We start from the raw sequence: 7500 nt of genomic DNA, 5'->3' as shown, positions 1-7500 counted from the left end.
AAACATTTTTTATTTCTTATTTCTTTATATATCTATTTATGTATATTCTACCATCTTTCATAACTTACTTTAACCCCATATGTACCTACATTATTTAACATACACTTAAATTAAACTACCAATCAATCAACAAATTCTTTCAGTCTTTTAACTTTTAAACATATCATATATGTTCACACCTATAATTTATTTTTTTCAACATGAATTAAATCATTTAAATTATTCATTTTTTTTTCTTTTGATCTAAATAACTCTTTACAAAAAATTAACACATTACAAAATTAAAAAATCTTTTATATATTTCCTTTTTTATATTTCCATTAACAATCCAAAGTTATAATTTATTTCAAAATTTTTAAATTTATTATTAATGATGTCCCTAAAATTTATTATTAACAATAGGATATATTTTTTTTAAAATATTTGAATTTTATAATTGTTCTATTTAATAATTATATAAAATTATTAATATTACCCTAAAAAAAAATATTTTAATTATTATCATATTTACATAGTTTACAAAATTTCATATCAATCTTTTATGATATATTTACTCTTTTACCATTTATCAACATTCTTTAAATTACATAAAACTTTAATGATTTTATATTATAATTCTTGTATACACCAATTCTTTCAATACATTTACACCTTTCTTCCTAGCTCTTTCTTCTCTTTCTTAGATCTTATTCCTCCCCCCTCATTTATACTATCCTTCTATCTTTTAAATATAAGTCTACCTCCTATCCTCATGCTCTCTCCTTACTCCTATATTCCTCATCAACACTCTCTTCCACCCCTTCTAAGAGGTATTCCAGTTCTCTCAAGTTACACTCACTCTCAAGGCATTCATCTGTCATACGTCATAGTCAAATTATACATCAATTCTTCCCTCATCTCAGTCCTCTACTCTTCTCAGGGTCCTCCTCCTCTCTCCGTCATATCTCCCCCCCCTTCTTCCCTCCACTCCTCTATTCTTCACTCAGTTCCAGTCTCTCTCTCTCTCTCTTTCTATCTCAGTCTCTCTCTCTCTTTTCTTCTCTCCTTTCTTCTCTCCTTTTACTTCCCCTCATTCCCTCCCTCCTTCCCTTATTCCACCCCTCCTTCCCGCTTTTTCTTCCTCCTTACCTCCCTCCTTCATCCCTTCCCTCCTTCATTCTTTCCTTCCTTTATCCATAAATAACAATTACACGTATGACTGAACACAGACCCTTAGATCGGTTACTGTCACCCACGCTGTCTGACTGAGAATTTTGGATACGGTTTAGATGACGATGCCGTTTGACTGAGAAATCTGGATACGTTTTAGATTAGGATGCTGTCGCCGTCTCGTTTGCGCTTCCTGTGGTTACGGTTCACTCACGTGTGTGTGTGTGTGTGTGTGTGTGTGTGTGTGTGTTGTGTGTGTGTTTGTGTGTGTGTTGTGTGCGTGTGTTGTTTGTGTGTGTGTGTTGTTTGTGTGTGTTGTGTGTGTGTGTGTGTGTTGTGCGTGTGTTGTTTGTGTGTTGTTGTTTGTGTGTTTGTGTGTGTGTGTTTGTGTGTGTGTGTTGTGTGTGTGTTGTGTGTGTGTGTGTTTGTGTGTGTATGTGTGTGTGTGTGTGTGTGTGTTTGTGTGTTGTTTGTGTGTGCGTGTGTGTGTGTGTGTTGTTTGTGTGTGTGTGTGTGTTGTGTGTGTGTGTTGTGTGTGTGTGTGTGTTTGTGTTGTTTGTGTGTGTGTGTGTGTGTGTTGTTTGTGTGTGTGTGTGTGTGTTTTTTTGTTTATTTGTGTTGTTTGTGTGTGTGTGTGTGTGTGTGTATGTGTTGTGTTGACGAAGTATGTACATTTATGTATGTGTGAAAGAGAGAGAGAGAGAGAGAGAGAGAGAGAGAGAGAATGAGAAAGCGAGAGATAGATAGATAGATAGAGAGAGAGAGAGAGAGAGAGAGAGAGAGAGAGAGAGAGAGAGACAGAGAGAGAGAGAGAGAAAGTGTGTGCGTGTCTCTTTTTGTGTATCTTCGCTTATTGGTGATGCATGTACGTACCTCTATTTGCGACGGGGAGTGAGTGAGTATGTGTATTGCGATCGCGTGTGCAGTTGTGCATGTACTTCCGGCCGTTAGTGCATGACGCATGATCAGCCATGTTTCAATATCCATATTCCTGTGCATGATCAGTTTGGCTTTTCGTGTGATACCTTATTTTTTTTATTAATTTACTTTTCAATGCATCTATTTAGTTCTATATGTTTACTGTAATTGCAATTAAATCATGTCAGATTTCTCGCAAATTTATTTTATTAAATTTACGTTTACTGTTTATATACAAAATAATATGATGCTTAGTAATTATATATCTAATATAATAATGGTGATAACGATAATAACAAAAATCATGATGATAATGAAAATAATTACGATAATAATAATTATGGTAATAATAAGAATACAAATATTGATAAAAGTGATAATATTCCTTACGAATTTAATCTCATAGTCGTTCTAATTTATACTAATCTCATTAGACCTGAACTACTTATGTTCTTGCACTTTGCATCGGAAAATCATTAAAATCTTTACAGATATAATCAGCCTGTGAGCTGACTAAGGATTATGAGAGTGTTTGCAATTCTGGATTAAATGCAGTAAGTAGGCCTATAATTATCATTGTTATTATTATTATTATTATCATTAGTGTTGTTATTATCACCGTCGCTATCACTATTATTGTAATTACTATTATTAGCATTACCATTATTATCATTGTTATGATCATTATTATTATCATTATCGTTATCGTCATCATTATCATTATAATTATTTATATATTTTTTTTCATTATTGTTATCATCATACTGTCATTTCATTATCTGAAAGTTTTCAAAAACGTAAAGTAAAATTCCTTAATTCAAATTAATTAATAGTTAACTTTAAAATTAGCTATTGTCTCCATGTGTGTGTGTGTGTGTGTGTGTGTGTGTGTATGTGTGTGTGTGTGTGCTTATGTACGTGTGTGTCTGTTTTTGTGCTTGTGTGTATGTATGTATATTCGCATAAATGTGTTTAAGTTGGGCAATATTGAATACTTTGATTGTATCTATATAGTTTTCTAATTCCTTAATTAATATCTTAATTGGGTTCTGCGTGTTAATGTTTTTAAACAAGATATGAAGTTGTTCCTGAAGTTAACGTCAAAATCATTAATCTTTTTGATTAATGTATTCACTAACTATAAGTAAAAGCGAGATTACAATCGGCTGAATTAATTTGAACAGTGTTATTGTTCTTGAGGATTTAGACTCATGGAAAATATCAATTAACACTTTTTTTATAAGAATGAGAAAATAAAAGACCAGACCTTAAAAGGGCAACACTAATAATAGCTGTCAGATGAATGATAACATTGCTCACAATTCACGGCATCTCCATAATAAGTATTATTTCTTAGTAGAAAAAAATAATAAACAAGTAAAAAAACAGCATCAAAATAAGTCTCACATTTAACAGTTATAAATCCACCAATATTAAACAACAGTGTTATAATTTATCACAAAAACGCAATGTGGCAACACGTGTTTTTAAATCTTCGAGGCTATCGTATGTATGAACGGTATATTGTCGTACTTTTTTTTCCTCCCTCTCACTGACATGTGAACTTGCATTACACAATACATAAATTGCAATATGCACATATGCTCATTGACCTTTTTTTATATATATCTTCCTGTTAACGGACTCTAGCCCAACTTTCACTCTCAAATGACCTTTGGTAAATGTTAAATGGTTATAACTGTGCGCCTCGACACATGCCGGTTATCATGTGTCAGGAAAAAAAAAAATAATAATTACACAACATTATAAATGGATCTATTGTTCTGCGCTATATAAGTTAGATAACGTTTCTCTGAACGTGATTATCTTTGGTTTTATAAGTTTTTTTTTTTTTCTAAATGAGTTTATGGTCTAAGAATGCTGAGACTTTTGGACATGTATATCATATTTTGGTTTGTTATTAATTCCCATTAATTATTTTTTATGCAAGGTGTTGTGTGATCATTAAGATAAGAACAGCAAATTATATGAATGTGTCAAAAATGAAATCCAGAAAAAAACACATAAAGGCAAACACACACACACACTCATTCATTCATTCATTCACTTACTCACTCATACATATATAAACGCAAGAATTGAAACGTGTACTCACACTCTCTCTCTCTCTCTCTCTCTTTCCTCCCTTTCTACCCCACTCTCTCTTCTCTATTCTCTCACTCCTCTCTCTCCTCTCTCTCTCCCCTCTTCTCTCTTCTCTCTCTCTCTCTCTCTCTCCCCCTCGCCTCTCCTCCCCTCTCTCTTCTCTCATCCCCTCTCTCTCCATCTCGCTCTCTCTCACAATCTCTCTCCACCCATCCCCCACTCTCTCTCTCTCTCTCTCCCTCTACACTCCCTCTCTCTCTCTCTCTCTCTCTCTCTCTCTCGCTCTCTCTCTCAATCTCTCTCTCACTCCACCCCCCCCCCCTCTCTCTCTCTCTCTCTCTCAATCATACACAAGCACACACAAACACGTACAGGTAGCTTGTGGTGTAGGCAATAAGTACAAGCCGTGTACATGTCATAAACGCAAATTACATACATGTGCACGCACTTAGAGCAAACCATAAAGTTTAGTTACGGACACAGGACAGGGATAGATTGAATGACCCCCCCCCCACCCCCTCCACCCCCCTCCACCCCTTTCTCCATCTCCTCCATCTCGTCATATGTGTCCGTATGTGTGTGTGATGATAATGGTACTAATGATAATAATAATAACAATAATAATGATTTCATCATCATTATCATCATCTTCATCTTCATCATCACCATTCTCCTCTTCCTCCTCCTTCTTATCACCATCATCATAATCATCATCATACCCATCACGATAACCATCACCATAATCATCATCATCATCATCACGATCACATCACCATCACCACCACACCATCATCATCATCATCATCACCATCACCACCATCATCACCACCACCATCATTATCAAACCTTCTCTCTTCTTGTTTCTCTACGTGTCTACCTTAATTTTCTTTTATTCTTTTTCATTATTTTCCTAATGCAGTCTTCTTGAAAGGACACTTAACTCGAAATTAATTACTATTACTTAAGAGCGAAAAGGAGGTAATTTAATTTCGTTTCTTGAATGTTGATCAGGTTAAATGGCTAATTTTCAAGTTTTCTTTTCTGTTGTTGCGAGTTTAGCTAAATAATTTTTGTTGGTCTATTTACTTATTTACTTAATTACTAATCTATATGTCTATTGTTTTATTTGTTCATGTACACACACACACATATATACACACGTACACGCATACACACACACATACACACACACACACACACATATATGTATATATGTGTGTATGTGTGTATGTGTATATATATATATAAATATAAATAAAAAATTTTAAAATATATATACATAAATATATATAAATATATATAATATATTATATATATATATATATAAAAAATATATAAATATTTATATACATAGAGAGAGAGAGAGAGAGAGAGAGATCTATATCGATTTCTTCATATATCTCTTTATTCACTCATCTATCAAATATTGTCTTTGTTCCTTCATTTGTAAATGTCTATTCATCTATTTATCTATTTATTCATTATTTCACTTATTCACTTATTTGTTTATCTATTTACTAATTTCATAATAGAATATCATTAATAAGAATATGATGATGATAAAAGTTATAATAAAGATAATAATGATATCAATACCAATAACAGCAACAATGAAAATAACAATATTGATAGTAATGATAGCAATATTGATAGTAATAATAACAATATTGATAGTAATGATAGCAATATTGATATTTAAAAATAACAAAATATGAAATAATAAAAATAAAATATTAATAAAAATAACAATATAAAAAGTAGTGATTGCAAATTGATAGTAAAAAAAAAACAATATTTATAGTAATAATAACAATATTGATAGTAATGATAGCAATATTTATAGTAATAATAACAATATTGATAGTAATGATAGCAATATTGATAGTAATAATAACAATATTGATAGTAATGATAGCAATATTGATAGTAATAATAACAATATTGATAGTAATAATAACAATATTGATAGTAATAATAACAATATTGATAGTAATGATAGCAATATTGATAGTAATAATAACAATATTGATAGTAATAATAACAATATTGATAGTAATGATAGCAATATTGATAGTAATAATAACAATATTGATAGTAATGATAGCAATATTGATAGTAATAATAACAATATTGATAGTAATAATAACAATATTGATAGTAATGATAGCAATATTGATAGTAATAATAGCAATATTGATAGTAATGATAGCAATATTGATAGTAATAATAACAATATTGATAGTAGTGATAGCAATATTGATAGTAATAATAACAATATTGATAGTAATAATAACAATATTGATAGTAATGATAGCAATATTGATAGTAATAATAACAATATTGATAGTAATGATAGCAATATTGATAGTAATAATAACAATATTGATAGTAATGATAGCAATATTGATAGTAATAATAACAATATTGATAGTAATGATAGCAATATTGATAGTAATGATAGCAATGATAGCAATATTAATAGTGATAATAACAATATTGATAGTAATAATAACAATTTTGATAGTTATAAAAGCAATTTTATAGTAAAATACAATATTGATAGAATTTAAAAACAATATTTTATAGTAATGATAGCAATTTGATAGTAATAATAACAAATTGATAGTAATTAATAACAATAGATTTGTAATGATAGCAATAATGATAGTAATAATAACAAATATTGATAGTAATATAGCAATATTGATAGTAATAATAACAATTTTGATAGTTAATGAAAACAATATTGAAGTAATAATAACAAATTGATTAGTAATATTTGCAATATTGATAGTAATAAAACAATATTGATTTTAATGATAGCAATATTAGAGGTAATAATAAAAATATTGATAGTAATGAAAGCAAAATTGATAGTAATACTAACAATTTGATAGTAAGATAGCAAAATTGATAGTAATAATAACAATATTGATAGTAATGATACAATATTGATAGTAATAATAAAATATTGATAGTAAGATAAGCAATATTGATAGTAATAATAACAATATTGATAGTAAAAATAGCAATATTGATAGTAATAATAACAATATTGATAGTAAAATAAAAAATTTGATAGAATAATAACAATTGATAGTAATAATAACAATTTGATAGTAAGGGTAGCAAATTGAAGAATAATAACAAAATTGATATAATGATACAATATTGATTTAATTTAGCAATTGATAAAAATAACAATATTGATAGTAAAGATAGCAATATTGTATAAAAAAGCAATATTTTGAAAAATAAAAAAGTTTTTAAAACAATATTTATAGTAATAATAACAATTTGATTAAAAACAACAAAATTTTTATTTTT

This window comes from Penaeus japonicus, unplaced genomic scaffold (genome assembly GCF_977035675.1).
Source record: "Penaeus japonicus unplaced genomic scaffold, GWHDUDI00000001_assembly GWHDUDI00000032, whole genome shotgun sequence".
Lineage (NCBI taxonomy): Eukaryota > Metazoa > Arthropoda > Malacostraca > Decapoda > Penaeidae > Penaeus > Penaeus japonicus.
Note: the sequence above shows the minus strand (reverse complement) of the source record.